The sequence below is a fragment of the Mchenga conophoros genome, linkage group LG17 (assembly GCF_057382185.1).
Source record: "Mchenga conophoros isolate Kocher_MC1m ecotype Shallow Benthic linkage group LG17, M_conophoros_male_GT1.1, whole genome shotgun sequence".
NCBI lineage: Eukaryota > Metazoa > Chordata > Actinopteri > Cichliformes > Cichlidae > Mchenga > Mchenga conophoros.
This window is the reverse complement of record NC_140542.1, coordinates 5,302,878-5,320,253: the sequence shown is the minus strand read 5'-3', so window position 1 is coordinate 5,320,253 and position 17,376 is coordinate 5,302,878. Positions and strand designations below refer to the sequence as shown.

General features: G+C 38.5%; 1 pseudogene; it reads right to left on the bottom strand.

Annotated features, from left to right (window-relative positions):
- Positions 1-6,460: 6,460 nt before the first annotated feature.
- Positions 6,461-9,941, bottom strand: LOC146554942 (uncharacterized; annotated as a pseudogene).
- Positions 9,942-17,376: the final 7,435 nt, after the last annotated feature.

The following is a 17,376-nucleotide window of genomic DNA, read 5'->3' as shown; positions in this document are numbered from 1 at the left end:
CTCCATCAATAATAAATAATTGTATTGTCCAAAGTTTAGTTTTATGTAGTAACAGATGTTGTTGTAGAAATAGCTGCTTAAGTAGCTAAGCTAAGATATCTAAAAGAAATGTAACTTCAATGCAATGCAAATGTAATGCAAAACTTAAACCACTCTTTGGTAAAAATATAATGCTATAATGCATTGTGGTATGTAATTTGAATAAACTTTGAACAAACAAACAAAAAACTTTTTTTTAGCCCACTTGTTATGCAAAAGTGGGATATGCTAACAAACACTCTACAAAGAAGCCCAGTTATGCGAGGTTAGCTTTTAACCTTTTATCTAGAACTGCTCATTGACTACAGCCCCACCATCGCCACAGATTCATCAAGCTTTTGTAGAAATGTGTAAGAATCTGACTGTGCTATTAGCTGGTTTAATCAGGCCTTTCATAACTGGGAAATGAACAACTTATAATATTTATTTATGTTTGAAATACACTGTGACTGTATGAATACAACAAATAAAATCTCTGCAAATGAACAAGGCACTATAAATGCTTCATAGAAGTTTCTCCAGTTATATAGAGTTATGTCACACTAGTCCTCCTGTATGTACAAATGTAAAACAGGGCATTGCTAAAAGGCATCGGTGCTGAACAACCCTTCCCTGAGTAAATACAGGTTAATTTAATGCAATATAGATATGCAAATACACACACGCACATATAGAGTACACAAAGAGTGAACCAGAAAGCAAAGGAAAAGCTACTTTTGTCCTGAAAACCTCTATAAATGACAAAATGCAACTGTATATATATTGTGGTGGGCTGGGTGGGTGTGCACGTCTGCGTATTGGTAATCAGGTGAAACTGAATACAAGCATTTGACATACTTGATTCTTATTAAGCATGGCCTTCTGCAAACTGAAATCCTGCCAAAGGTGTTCCCCTGCCTTTCACCTATAGTTCATACTGGGAGAGGCTCCAACAGGAATAACCAGAGACTAAATGAGTGAACAAGCAGTTCCAATGTATTTGAATTTGAGTTTGAATTTCTGCCAGTAACTCTATCAATCTGATCAAAAGTTTTAAAGTGAATTTTTTCACAGTTATATGAGAACATATCTCCACAGTTGTTAAAAATAAAAATTAAATGATCCATTTAACACGTTATTGACATTAAAAAAACATCTTAAAAAATTAAAATCTAAATAGGCTGCAAAGGTCAAATACATATGTTTTATTATATCCCACTGAAACACTTCATATCCCGAAGAATGCCTGTAACTGTGAATAAAAAATAAAAATTCAACATACCCTCAAACACAAATTCATAAATTCTTAGTATGTGAGGTGGAAAAAGCTGAGTTCAAAGTCATTTTTTTCAAACCCTCATGTTACTTTGCAATTATGCAAATAAACAAGATGATCCAGACCAGTGTCAGAGGAGTGTTTTTTTCCCTTGTACAATAGGAAAAGACATGTTCTATGCTGAAGCTAATCTGCAATTCAGAAGCAACAAAAGATGAACAAAAAGGGAAGATCATTCTCCTTGCTCCGCCTCTCTTTTTGTCCAGTCAGACAAGTTCGTTTAAGACACTCTTTGCAAAGGAAAAAAACAAAACTTTGCTTCTTAGTAAGATCTGTTTATCAACCTCGAAATAGTTTTTGGTTAATGGTTCTTCCTGGGTTTCAAGGTGTCTGTGCACAGGAATTTTTTCCTTGGATAAATTTTACCTTCTAGTCACAGAAGAGACCTGGTAGAGTTCACAAAAGATGTTTCAAAAAGGCTGGACCAGGGACAACAAGATGAAAATGTGCTCCAAAACATCTCCCAACAAATACTTGTGCTTTTGTTATTGCTGTTTTTTTTTTTTTTGTTAGCCAATTAATTTTGTTAGCCAATTAATTTCAGAGTAACAGAGTCCAGGCCTTCTAGTCCCGAACAGCCACCAGCTGTTCATATTTATGTTTGTCATATTATGAAGAGGTCCTGGGTCCAGAGGCGGGGTACTGGTCGCCGATCTGTCACAGGCTCCACTGGAATAAATAAAAGGTTTTGGTAGCACTTTATAAAAATGTTACGCTATTAAGCAGTGTAAGGTATTAGCAAGTGCATAATTAATAATGTACATAGCTTCACTCCTTTTTAATATGTCATTTATAAATACTGATATGTTTATCTACCCGTTACTGTTATACCATGTAGAGCTATCACTGCTACTACTGCTACTGGCAAGTAACAATCATAATCATAATTACAGTAATAAGCATAGTCACAATAGCATATGTGTATTTATAAATGGCATACAAAGGAGGAGTAACGCTATATAAATGATGAATTAAGTACTTGCTGATAGCTTATTAATACCTTAACAATGCTTCTTAATAGTGTGGTGTTATTATAAAATGCTACCAAGTTGTCTGACTACAATGAGAAAATAAACCAAATTTCATAATGATATTAAAAGTAACTCAGTTCAGTCTGAGAGGAAGTAGCTGGACAATATTTACATCTTCATTTACCTTTTCCTTTTTTTGTAGAACTGGATGTCATCAGTGGTTGTTGATGTTAACATGTTTATTGAATCATGCTGCATTGCAGAAAATGTAAAGATCATACCTCTGACAGTTGATATACGTTCCTCTTTTACCCCATGAGAAAGGTAAAAAATACAAATTGTTTAGTCCAATAAACACTCAGTAAGCAATCGCAAAGATGGTGCGAGGGTGAATGACATAATAAATTCTATTCGTTTAGTGATGGAATCGTCCAGTTGGTGTGAATTTCATCCAGATTAACTCTTGTCAAACTTTTCTTCTGTATGTAATTACGGGCTGGATGTTTGGGTCACATAGGCCCAGATGTTTGTGTGTTTGTGTGTTTATACTGTAACAGCCAAGAACAGAGTTTTGTGCTCTGCACAACCTGATTTTTCAAGTTTGTGTAGGTGTTTTGCTTCCTGTGCTGTGGAAAACATCTTGCACTTACAGACATACAGTAGATGTTCTGTGTCAGTCAGCATCTGTAACCAGTTAAAAAGCTAAAACAGACCATTTTTGATGGATAAACTGAGCCTGTTGGATTGTTGTGGAATTGGATGGTGGTGGATGGAAAAGAGCTACGATGAGATGAAGCCACTGAGTGTGTGTTAGTTAAAATTTTGTTCGAGTTCACACTCATGCCTCATGGGACAAATGCATGATCAACACCACTTAAAAAGGTAATAAAAGCCCACTTAGTCTACAATTAAGTGTTAGAGACAGTCTGCTAGCAACTTGTAATAGTAGTATTACTTAGAACAACTACTGAAAGCCATTTAGCCAACATTCAAAGCTAAACTTATCAGCTGGTTTCAGTAGCATGCTGTCTGGGTGCACTTTGAACAACCAGTTCTGTGACTTACCTCACACGCTGTATTGTGTGTCTTTCCAAACAATAAGCACAGAAATAGTAGCAAGAAACAGCCACGATTTCCACCGAGGGAAGAAATTGCTTGCTTTTTCCCCCCCTTTTTTTGTAGCAGTTTACAGATTATTTGCCCCCAGCCCTCTTCTCCTGTTACTGCATTCTTCTGTGTGCATGTATGTGACAGTGATCCTTAGCCTGGAGCTGAATGGGACAGGAGGAGTTGACGTGCAGGAGAGAATAAAGAAGATAACAGGAAGAAGCTGGTTAGAGAACCTTGGATTAAGCAAGTAGGGAAAACAGAATAAGAGATGGGAGGCGGGGGGGTTCAAAATGTCATGTAACGCAAAAAGAAAAGATTATCATTAAAAGAGGAAAGGAACAAAAAACAGGTGAGAAAAGGAAAGAGTGGAGGATAATGAATTTTAGTGGTGCGTGGGTCAGATTTCTGCCTAGTTTCAAGGGTCATTGCTTACGTGTGTGTTCACATGAAACAAGCAGACAAAACAGTCAGCTATAAATAAGAAACTGAGGAAACCAGCCACGCAAATGTCTAACAAGCCAAACTGGGCAGAAAGGAACAAGATGAAGAACAATTTTGATGAAGACTTAAAAGGACCTTCGGGTTTATGGTTTGAATTTATAAACACATTCATCTAATTAGAAGCAGAAAAAGAGATTAATAAAAGAAAAAAGTACAATAATGAAATGCATATACAATGTGACCCAGCTGCTCTGTTTTACGTTTTCCCAGTGAGAAGGTTGTGACTTTTCCCCGGGGGCCTCTCAATTCCTTGGCTCACTAGTTGGCTCAGTCTCATGTTTACACTCTTCAAACACACTCTGCCTTTATCTCTCTATCTCAGCCTTTCTTTTTTTACTTAACTACACATACTCTCACTTACATGAGCAACATTTACTCTGTGACTAAAAACACTAGCTTGCTAACACTTGGGATCTCATCAAAGGCTGAGAATGTATTCATTTGCTCTTGTTTGCATGTCTATCATGTAGCGACCTTATACAGGAAGGTGCACACAAAGCCAGAACTGGAACACAGTGTTCAAGCACACAGTGGCACTCATTAATTATTTTATTTTTTTTAACTGTATAGCTTTTTGTTTCAAGCTACATACAAAAGCATCAATGGGCACCTACTCATATGACCCTCTCACAGGGATCTTCCTTTCCCATGGGGGTTTTGCGGCTTTCAGATCAGCATATTTGTACAGAGCACTCTCTCTTGGGCATTGTGCACACTCATCATCAAAACTTCTGGTTCAAAAAATGTAAACCTACATTATGAAATGATTCTTAAACTTCCTAGAAGTACGTAATCGCTGTGGTCATGTGTTAGTTACACATTATACAAACTATAACCACTTTTATTGGGTTTTTTAAATATATTTTTTGGTCCTTTAAATTTTTTTAATCCTTGGCTTTATTGGATATAAACAGCAATGATCAACAGGAAAGCAGAGGGAAAGCCACAGGCTGGCCACTTTCAGCCATGCAACATATTGCCTGTTAATCCGACTGAGCTGACTTTTATTTTTTTTTATGTTCTATTTTGGACCCTACATTTATGTGAAGGAAACGTACAGTAGTACATCATTTCCCCTTTAGTGGGAAACACAAAGGGCTGCACTTTGAGAACACTGAATGGAAATCACAAACTGATTTCCAAAGAGCGTTTAGCTGAAACCTTGGCATATCTTGGCATAATATGCAATGTGTCCTTTAAAAATGAAGGAAACTGGACAAGTAAAGGACAAAAAAAGACATGGCCGACCTAAAACACTATTAACAGGAGATTAACAGTTCCTGAAAGACACATTTGGAAAAACAGACTTTAAATATCACTTGACAGATGCATCTGGTCCTTCAGTTTGATCCATCTACTGTTTGCTGAAGTCTAATTTCTGATGAGAAAATTTTGTCACAAATCAATTCTTAAAGAAGAGAAATGGGGAGAAAAGACAGAGGTATGCCAAATTACACAAGAACTGGACTAAGAATCACTGGCAACAGGGCTTATTGAGTGAGGAACCAATATTTAGCATAAGGATAGGCGTGGAGGCTCTGTCAGAGTTTGGGGCTGCATAGTTTGGGGTTGGGGATCTTGTTAAAACTAAAATGGAGTTCTGAATTAAGAAAATGGAAAATGTCTTATTAGATTTTTAAGCATGGCAGTGACCTCAAACACACTGCCAGGGCATTAAAAGGATACCTGGATAGAAAAACACACAATGCCCCCCCAGAGCTTGGACCTCAAAATTACTGAAGCAGTGCGGGATCATCTTACAGAGAACAGGACAAAAGACCAACATCCAAAGAAGAACTTTCCAGCATCCTACAAGAACCCTGGAGAACTATTCCTGAAGACTGCTTAAAGAAATAACAAGAAACACTGTTCAGAGGTCTGTACTACAAAGCAACATACAAAGGATATCTCTCCGTTATCTTGTTTCACTTACTGTAACACTGGCAATCAGAACAAGCGGTTACACAAAGCTGGTGAGCAAATTAACCAAGGGTTTCTCCTGGTCGTTTACTAAGGGGTGACATTGGCCAATCACAGTTATGGATATGATTATTGGCAGCAGAGAAGCTGATTTTGAAACTTAAAAATAACCATAAAATAAGATACAAAGTAATTCTCACAAATGAGTCCATTGTTAAAGTCTTTGCACTGGCTTCTGGTTAGGTTTAGATATCAGTTTAAAATCATGACTCTTACTTTTACGGCCTTACACATCTGTTTAAAGACGCATTTGGATAATGTTTTTGTGTATTATGATGTTTCTGTGTGAGGTATTTTTAATATCCTTGTAAAACACTTTGTGACAGATTCTCGTCTTAAAAAGTGCTATTTATAAAGTGCTGTATAGTCATTTTTACTTACTTACTACTTGCTTACAATCTTTTACAAGTTTTTTTCCCATACAGAGTGTACAGCACACGCTAATGTTTTTGTCACTTTTTATGGAATCAAACTCACAATAATGTCAGCACTTCCAGGACGGAACCCCAGCTGTGAAACGGATTAGAGCAGGACCACCCGGAGCCTAGAAGCTGGTGGTGGAGATGATGGTGGCTTGAATGGAGCTTGTGTGATGAGAGGTGGAGATGGGTTGCACAAAGGCACCTGCGAAGGAGAAAGACAGAAGCACAGTGAGATTTCTAGTACGCGGCATGAATGCTGATTGGCCTGGAGAAGGCAGGAACAAGGTGATTGGACTAGACCAGTGATGTCACAAACAGCCTGACAGCATGGGAAAGTGGAAGTGATAAAGCTCAGATTTAGCCAGCAGCACCTGGGATTGGACAGATGTGAAACCTTTCTTACTGAACTTACACATAAGCTTCATTAATGAGGTTTAGCCAATTTGGAGCCTGGAAAGAAAAAAAACAGCAAGAGTGCATACCGTGTAGGTAACAGACTTATCAATATTACAGTTCTATCATTAAGACGTGGGAGAATCTGATAGATTATACTCAATTATTTGATACAATGTAAGTTTAAGTGACAGTTTTATTTAGCTCAGCTTATTAAGATCAAAGTGGGCTGTATCTGGCCCACAGTACAAAATGAGTTTGACATCCCTGCTTCAGACCATCCTGCTATCTGCACACAGAGGTCTGAGGGATCCTTCAGTAATGGTGACACTACGAAACTAACTTGTTCCAGATGTGAACCTAACTTGGAGGTTAGGTTCAAAGTGTAAGAGACCATGCTGCTGTAAGATGTGTGCCACCTCTATAGTACAGAAAACCCAGGACTAATCTGAAATTACCTGGATAAAATAAATGAATAATAAATATTGACTTTCAAGCTTGAGATAGCAATAAATTACCACACCTATTTCCCATTATCCTAGCAACTCAATAGCAGTTGTTCCAATTGTTGCTATAGCGATGTTAAATTCCCGTAGAGGTCTACGTCAGGCTGTGGCTTGGGTCACTTTTATCATCACAGAGTGGGCTATAGCACAGGCTTATCAATCAGGCACCAGCCATAGCTGGTTCGTTGAAGACTGACACTATAATCCATAGTTTTCAGTTATGAGAGGTGTGTTCACATGCTGTTGCCATACTCTATACCAACTGGCAGCTGTAAATAAACCTTGATAAATAGCACAGTAACTATCTGGTTAAACTTGAAGACATTCAATAGATTGCTGGTGGTCAAAGGACCATAGCACTTTTTTTGTCCTCTGGGCAGGCATGTCCCAGTAGCTCTGATGTTATGTGAAAGTAATAAATTGCAGTGAATAAAAAGTAACAGTAACTGTATTTCCACAGTCAAATCAACCCATAAAACCTTCACCCCCCTAGAAGTAGCTCTGAGTATTGCACCTTATGAATGGTGGCTATCTTGATCCTATATTTCTCTTTTTGTTCCTTTTATTAAACTTTTATTTTCTTATAAAGTAGTACGCTTAAGTTTAAGCTATACCAATAGAGCAGCTTGGTAACATTTATGTGTGGGACCTGTAGCCAAATAGAAAAGAAGACAGTTGGAGGAAGGGAGAAGGAAGAGGGCACAGTAAAAAGAGGAGTAATTCAAAGCCACAGGTTTAGTTTACCAGTCATGGCAGCCAGACGGCAGGAAAGCTGCTGCATTAGATCACTCTGCCAGATAGGAGACGGAGAGAGTTTTTTCTTTTTTTTTTAATTATTCGTGTGTGTGTGTGTGTGTGTGTGTGTGTGTGTGTGTGTGTGTGTGTGTGTGTGTGTGTGTGTGTGTGACAGAGAGAGAGAGTGTGTGTGTGAGTGTACAAGAGTGCTACAGAGTTGTTGGGTTAGATTGCCCAGTCAGATAAGTCTGCAGTTCCCATATGGGAGTAGGGAGGTAACAGGTAACACTAGAATAAGTGGTCCTCCTGGAATAAATAAAGGCCTCTCTTCAATAAAAAGGGAAGGGAAAATGGGAAGGCAATTGAAACATTTACAAAGCCAAGGTGATCTGATGTGGGAGCTTGTATCAGCTGTAAACATGAGAAAAAACAATCTTAGACATAGAGCCACAATCAATATTTGTGTTCGGTTTTGCCAGGTCATAGCTGACATGAGTAATTTAAGTTTCCAGGTAGTCTGAGCAGGGACAAAGTGATCACACATACTGCCCATCATAGAAAAAGAAGCAGTGTGTAAGATGAGGCTCTGGAGTTTGAGAGTTTAGAAGGATGTTTTAGTCAACACAGGCATACAAAATGATTTCCTCAAACTTTGCCCTGTTGATTTACATAATTATTATTTGCTAGAAGTGTATTCATTATTAAACTAGCTCTATCTCCTTTCTTCATTAATTTAGTTTCAACTATTGTGAAGGAGAAAATTTGATAGGGCTCCATTCCAAGAAGCAACTCCAAGCATAAAATAAGACTGACTTCATTAACCCGAAGATCAGCAACTGAGTTTTAGGTTCCACAACAGTTGATCACCTCCAATGCCGTTACTCACCATGGCAATGGGTAAATAAAGAGCAGTCTCCATTTTAATCCAGTGGACTGGGGGAGTAAGAACACATGTTAACACCTAACATGATATTTACCTTAAAGAAAGAGGGAAGAGTCATTTTAATCACTTTGGGCCATTCTGTCATCATCATACACTGAACAGAAATGTAAACGCAACACTTTTGTTTTTGCTCCCATTTTTCATGAGCTGAACACAAAGATCTGAAACATTTTCTACATACACAAAGAACCCATTACTCTCAAATGTGTGGGACTAATAAAGGTTATCTTATCTTATACTCTTCACAAATCTGTCTAAATCTATGTTAGTAAACACTTCTCCTTTGCCGAGATAATCCATCCCACCTCACAGGTGTGGCATGTCACGGTGCTGATTAGACAGCATGAATATTGCACAGGTGTGCCTTAGACTGCCCACAATAAAAGGCCACTCTCAAATGTGCAGTTTGATCACACAGCACAAGGCAACAGATGTCCGCTACCATAAGCCGTCTCCAAAGGCGATTCAGAGAATTTAGCAGTACATTCAATCGGCCTCACAATCACAGACCACATGTAACAACACCAGCCCAGGACCTGGTGTGGTCAGTCATCATAACCTACTTGAGTGGGCAAATGCTCAAATTTGATGGCGTCTGGCACGTTGGAGACGCAGACATCGTGTGGGTGAGCGGTTTGCTGACGTCAGCGTTGTGGATCGAGTGGCCCATGGTGGCGGTGGGGTTCTGGTATGGGCAATGTTATGGACAATGAACACAGATGGATTTTATTCGTGGCATTTTTGAATGTACAGAGATACCGTGACAAGATCCTGAGGCCCATTGTTGTGCCATTCATCCACAACCGTCACCTCATCTTGCAGCATGATAATGCATATTGCAAGGATCTGTATACAGTTCCTGGAAGCTGAAAACATCCCAGTTCTTGCATGGCCAGCATACTCACCGGACATGTCACCCATTGAGCATGTCTGGGATGCTCTGGTTTAGCATATATGACAGTGTGTTCCAGTTCCTGCCAATATTCAGCCACTTCGCACAGCTATTGAACAGGAGTGGACCAACATTCCCCCACAATCAACAACCTGATCAACTCTATGTGACGAAGACGCGTTGCACTGCATTAGGCAAATGGTGACCATACCATACTGACCCCCCCTCCCCAAACAGCAATATTTATGCAGTCTAATCAGCACGTTGACATGCCATACCTGTAAGGTGGGATTATCTCAGCAAAGGAGAAGTGTGTTTACAAACACAGATTTAGACAGATTTGTGAACAATATTTGAGAGTAATGGGTCCTGTAGAAAATGTTTCAGATCTTTGAGTTCAGCTCATGAAAAATGGGAGCAAAAACAAAAGTGCTGCATTTATATACAGATTATTTATATATTCTTCATATCTGTGGTCATCATTCATCGAACTTGAATTTTCATTAAATAAAGCTAGAATCCTCATTTTGCATTTGATTTTCTTTGATAGCAACTTTATGAATGAGCAAATGGAAATGGAGTGTCAGTAAGCTCGTTCAGATGCAGCAGGAGAGGAGTCTCTGACCCCGGCGACTGAATCAGAGTTTAAGTTAACTCTGCAACAGAATTTCCCCCTCTTCTCAGAGTTAACAAACTCAGCGATGCTGCTTCCTGTTACAGCGCCCAGGACAGTGCTGGCGACAATCATCAAGACTGGAGGCTCTCTAATGACTTTACACCACACGTTTTTGAAAAAATGTCAGAGCAGCCTTAAAACCACTTGAGAGGGGCTGAAAGCATTCTTTGGCAAATCTGTGTACAAGGTATGTCTCCAGGATCCAGGTCTACTGGGTGGCAAAGATAAGGGTGCTAGTTATAGCTAATTCAATGTGTCGAGACAGCTTCTTTGAGACTAAGCAATCCATCAAAGTAACAAACAATCGGGATATCTGTGATGAGCAGAAAAAGAATGATACCCTCTGGAAGATGAGACCTCTACCTTAAACAGATTGCAACAAGGCTCCCTCAATGTGGCAAGACTGTATGCCTGTGTAGATGAGGAAATGATTCCCAGTACATGCCACTCTCCTGTACAGCAGGGTGTGCCAGGGAAACCAAATCTTGCTCGCTAGTCCCAATGATTTACAAGGACTAGATTCACTGACCACCAGCTGAGAAATTGAGGAAATGCAGTTGCTTGGATGTCACAGTCTTTTCCAAGAGGAACCTGGAATACTGGATATGCTTTAAACAAAAGGTCTCCTGGGAAAAGGGACCAGTATAAAAAACAGAATCCCTCTGTTGTGCAATACACCAAGATGGCAGATGATGTCAAATTGCAAAAACAAGAAGCTTTCAGCAGATTTTAGTATTTTGACGCTAAGCTAAAAAATACTCCCCAGCAAAAGGGTGGTCGAGGTCAACAAGGTGACCAGTAATTTTGAAGTGATGCACACAGAGTACACTGAAAAACAGAGCCCAATGATGATGTCAAAAAATATAGGGCACTTCATTTGTCATACGATCATGGAGACAACACACATCGCAGTGAATGAGAGCTTATGACATGTCAAAGACACACAAAATGCTTCCTGCCATACAATGCATGATCAATAGTTAATGTCATGTGTAACTACAAATGAAGCTTCAGGTGTCCTGTAGATGTGCAGAGTGCAGTTTAATCAAAAAGCTCCCCTAAGAGATCTTATTTGTTAAGCATTACTTCGATGTTAAGCTTTAGTTCCTAGGATGATATATAGCGCTCTCTTCCCTCCTTTTCTTGCCAGACCATTTGTTTATGTTCTGTGTTTGTTCCGCATGTTTTCCTAGCTGCCAGTGGTTAGTGGTTTTGATTCCTGTTTATGTGAAATTTACCTCAGTCAATAAATAACTTACCCCCTCTTTTTAAACATTGTCTGCTTCCATGTCCGGCATTTCCAGCCTTCTCTCCACCACATATTAACTTATAAGCAATCAAAGGATGCGTGACATTATTAAAGAGCACAATTAGATTGAAATTTAACTGTTAGTGGGAAAGAGAAATGATGTACTAATTGACTACTCGAGTTCATGCAGGTGACACAAAGTGAACAAGGAAAATCAGACCCTAAAAAGTTAACATGGTGCAGATGTCGTCTCTATTCCGTTGAGGCATTTCACCGATTTGTCCCACACAGGGCGGCACTTCAGTTAACATATGGATCACAGCTTGTGTAACATTGCAAACACATTGTTGACTGGAAGAAGAAAGTAACAACAACTGAGAAAAAGCTACGGAGATCAAAGCTGGTCATTTTTATTAGACACACATAAAATTCATTTTTAATTTTTTTAATAATATAAAAGTTTTTACATTTAAAAATAAATGAAAAAATGAAGTTCTAATGTTCTCATGTATGGAAACAGTTTCCCTGTTTATGATGGTTATGTTGGAAAATAATGTACTGCACCTGCAAACTGTCACTTGGTTTCAGTTTACTGAACTATCAAATTTAATACTTCAAAACAAAGTCACAGGTTTGTTCAGGTGACTGTTTGACAGGCTGATGTTAGGCTGATAACAGAAAGCAAAACCCTGATCTGTTGCTTCATACAACATGCAGAAACTGCACCAACACTGACAGGCAAGAAAGGTATGCCTCCGTAACCAATACATTAGTCAGACAGCACTATGACTTTTGTTTTTCTGAGATGTGAGCCAAGCCGCAACATGAGTTCTAAATACGTTTTCCTTATGAGGTTATGCAATGAAAGTTCATAAGAGAAGCCCGAGTAAATATGTAAATAATAAAATTATTAATTTTGGACTCTGTGACTTTGTGCTTAGCAGCCATGACAATTTCTGGATAACCACCAGTACATAAAGAAAAGTGCCATAAAGAGTGATTCTTACTGCATGGCTTTTCAGTCCAGACTGAAATATACCAGCGTTGGCTTTCCAACACAAATCTGTGATGCATTCATGGTCCTCAAATGTTGGAAGCTCATTTCATAAGGATGACATTGTGGCTTTGGGTAAATTATCTCAACAACTATTGGATGGATTTCCAAGGAATCTACTATGAACACAAGTTTCATTGGTTTAATTAGATTTCGTGATAAGTTGGAGCACTTGTTTCGTGAGGGGGTGACTCCCACTATACTAATGACAGCATAATGTAGTCCTAAAGAAAAACTGTAGAGATTGTGTTCTCTGGAAATACATCAAAGAAGAAAAGTAGTCCTGTTTCTACAAAGAGATCACTATTGAATTTCCTGTAATTTTATATTGCTTAGACAAATTCCAGTCACCTTTACTATATTGTGAAAGTTGAGAGACATATCTCAAATTACTGTTACTGACAGAAAAGAATTTCCAAAATACAATAGTCAAAATTCACTAGCAGTGTATTATATTTGTTGTTACTGTTGTTGGTGGTTTCAAGAACAGGCATGTCTTTTCACCAAAGCATCGCCAGTGTCTACTGCAACTAAAATTGCAGTATTCAGAATTATACGTATACACAGAGTGTTTAATCCTGTTTTTCACAGTTAATTCAGTTTTATTTATATATGCCAAATCATAACAACAGTTGTTCAAGGTGATTTAAATTGTAAAGGCCCTACAATAATAAAGAGAAAATTTCAAAAATCAGATGACCCCGTATGAGTGAGTACTTGGTGAAAGTGGGAACAAAAAACTCCCTTTAAACAGAACGAAACCTCCAGCAGGACCAGGCTTAGGTTAGGGGTGAGGGGAGTAAGACAGGACACTCTGTGGAAGAGAGCCAGAGATTAATAATAATTAATGACTGAATGCAGAGTACAGATCTGTAGAGAGCGAGAAGAGGTGAGGGATGAAGACAAATGCAGTCCATCATGGGAAGCATAGGCCGATTGTAATGTAACTAAGGGAGGATTCAGGGTCACCTGATCCAACCATAACTGTAAGATTTATCAAAAAGTGTATTTGTACAGCTGTCTGTTCCATCAGTGTAGTGGCTGTCATCTCATACTTACTATAAATGCAGAGCTGCAACCTGAAAAATATGTTTTGGTTTACTTTTGCCAGTTTTGCATTGGACTCCTAACACTCACATAACACAAGTGACAAACACTCAACACAGTAGCTGACAGTAGCTTCAGTGCTGACCATTTAATACACGCACAAACACAGATTCATTTTGATTGTGTCATTACAGAAGAACAGGTCTGTCTTACATGCAGGCAGTAGGCTCTGTTGGATTGTTTTGTTGTTTTAAAAATAATTATTAATGCTGTATTTTTCATTTTAACATTAGTAGCATTTTTTTAAAGCAGCTGTAGCTGGGTTGATAGGGCTGCGTGATTCAAGCAGAGTCCTCCTTGCAACTAAAAGGAAGAGAACTATAAAATTGTTCCGTTGGTCTGTAACGGCATTAACTGCATAAGGCATACTTTCATACAAAGGGTCAGATTAAGCAACAGGCTATAAAGCACTTGCTGAGAACAGGAGAAATATACAATAGAAAGGAAAAGGGTGTAGTCTGTGGAGAATTAAATGGGAATTTAGAGTGACAAAACAGTAGGCAATCAACAGTAGAGGTAAATGCAGACAGGAAGGGTGTAATGTACAAGGTTAAATTATGTTGTGTAGCCATGGCCCTTGAGGACAGACAGGAAGGGATATATTAAAATTTCCTCTCCCAACAACCTGAGAAAATGTTTCATTTCTTTGAGTAGTAAACAGTAAAGTTTAAGGAATAATTTGAAAAATCTCAATATCACCAATTTGTTCTGGCCATGTCAACAAAAACTGGCCTTGTGGTCTTCATCAGAATATGAGACAAAAAAGAGCTAATGTCATTTATATAAAGCAGGTGATTGGCTTAAAGAGTCACATAGTGATTCACAGTAATTCTCCTCCTAATCTCATGGAAAAACACATTCCCCTTCTTTCGTGCTTCATCTGAAGATAAGCAAAACACTTAAAGTGACAGCAATCCCAAATCTATCCCTGCACAAGCTGATTCTTGTGCCAGTTAAGCAATCCAGCTATCACTAGCTATCTGGGATCTGTTGCATTACCCTCAGCAGAGGTGTGTTAGTGGGATGAATGGTGTTAGAAAAGGCCAATCACATAGAAAGCCAGCATTAGACTTTAGAACTACAATTGGCCCTATTACACATCTTGGAAACAAAGGGCAACCACAATGGAAATATGGCACCAGTAACAACAACAGTGAGCTTTTAAGTCACAGCCATGTTTGAACCTGGGCTCATTTTGATCTGTCCTACACGCATAACATTTAATTTATATTTCAATCATTTGATTGACAAAATCATACATGTCAAAAAATGGTCCTAGAAAACAGAAAAAAGGGAAAAATAAAGAACCGCCAACACTGACCTCAAGGAAAAAGGATGAAAGTAATGAGCTCATGTCAGCTTAATAACTATGTCATTTCCACCTTCTACGCGTTCACAGGGGTAGCAGGCTTCCTCTCGGGGTATAGGAGGGTCACAAGTCGGAGCCAGCACCTAGAGTGTGTTAGCATTGAGACCATGTACATGATACAAAGTATCAACATGTGGCACCAGGAACGTTCTTTAGGTATACTTTGAATTTGAAATGGCCAATCATGGTCAGTAGGTTTTGTTTGATACATAATACATCAATACATCAAATGGATGACTAGCTAGCTAAAGAGCCACTTCAGCTAGACATATACATGTGTGGATTATATTAGAAGCCACCATTGTGTCTGTTTTTCCTTTCACTCACTTCCTGTCATTCAAGATGAGCAGCACCATAGTATCCCTAATGTAAAGAAATTATGGATTTCCACTTTGATATGCTCAGGGTACATGCAGGAATTATGGGGAGCTGTAGCTCACAGGTGTACACACGGGGACTTACACACACAAACTACACCCTTTTTGGCTCCTACCTCAAAGCACACTGTGCGCTGTCGATCTTACGTGCTGCACAACTTTCTAACAACGTTAATAAGCGCTACAGTGACTCAGTATCGCATCTTTTGAAACAAAGTGCCATTAACAGGCTCGCACTACCTGGTTTACCTACTAATGCTAAAAGATATTTCTATAACCTAATTATGAAGTGATATGAAATGTAAGAAATAAATCTCGGTTTGCATGTATGCTTAGCTCTTGTTTTATTTGCTTAGTTTGGCAGGATGCCATGCAGGTCTTACTTGGAATCAATGAGATTTATCGCTGCATGTCATTACCCTGGCCTGTACCAAAGAAAAATGAAAGTGCAAGTTGCTTAAACAACAGCATTCGTTTAGTTGCATGAATCTCTCCTTTGTTATTTTATAGCAGCTCTAGAATCAGCTTTTGAGTGATGCCATCCACACAGTCAAAGAGTTGTTTTCCAACTTTGTAGAGTTCTTCAGAGGGTCTGAACTTTTAATTTCATCTGACAATGTTGGTACTGTTGTTTGGTTTCTTCAAGGCTTAACAAGCATTTAACCACCTGGTTGACTCGTGTCCTTAACCACTCTGTACTTATGTAATGAAGTGAGAAAAACAGGAAATGGAAGTGAAAAAATTACATCTAGTGGAAAAGAGCAAAAATGTATAAGTTTAGAGTGGAAGCTAGTTAGCACACCATCTACTTTTGGTCCTTTATCTCAGGTTTGTTTAAATAACATAAACAATGGGTCCTTTTTTCCCTCCAAGCATCCCACATAGCCATAGCTGTTCTTGCATACAAATCTGTAATAAAGATTACAACCAGCAAGAAGTTAATGCAGGTTAATGCAAGTTAATTGCCTTTGTTTGCATACTACATTTTAATTTTTTAGGACTTCTGTTGAACTATAAGAACTATGAAGATAAATGGCTGCTAAAAAACTTATTCTAAACCAGGATGTCATTTGATCACTACAGAGATAGAGGGTGCAATTATTTAGAGTCAGACCTTAAGAGATCTAAAACAAAAAGACGCTGTCTTACATGCTGATGTTGCCCAAAAGGGCAGTGAGGATCAGGCCTTTAATTCAGTCTATTAATCTGTTGAAATTAAAATTAAAGACAGAAGAAGAAAACAAGGCAGTCATTGACACCAGCACATTAGGTCATAGAAGTTAATAGAGGACACTTTGAATTTCAAGATCCAGTTCTTTTATCGACCACATGAATCGAAAAGCTAAATTTGAATTTTTTTTTTAAATCAAGGGGGTTCTGGAGTATAAAGAGATGCAATAAAAAATAACTTTTATTAGAGAGCTAAAATGTGGGAAAACACATGGAGAAATGGAGTTATGGTCTGAGCACGTGTAGTGGCCTGTAGAACTGTTTTACTCCTCCTTGCTGATGAACAGATGATAGTTGCTGCTGAAGGCCTATAGGTTTTTGGACAATGGCATATTTTTCTGTATTTGACCTCCATACGCATCTACATTGAATTTTAAATCAAACATCCAGACTTTCAGGTGTAATTCAAGGGCTTTTACAGAAGTACAGCATTAAGTATTCATTTTCAAACTCCTTAAAATGAAGCTGAAAGCCTACACCTCATTCATATCTTGGTTCACATCCACT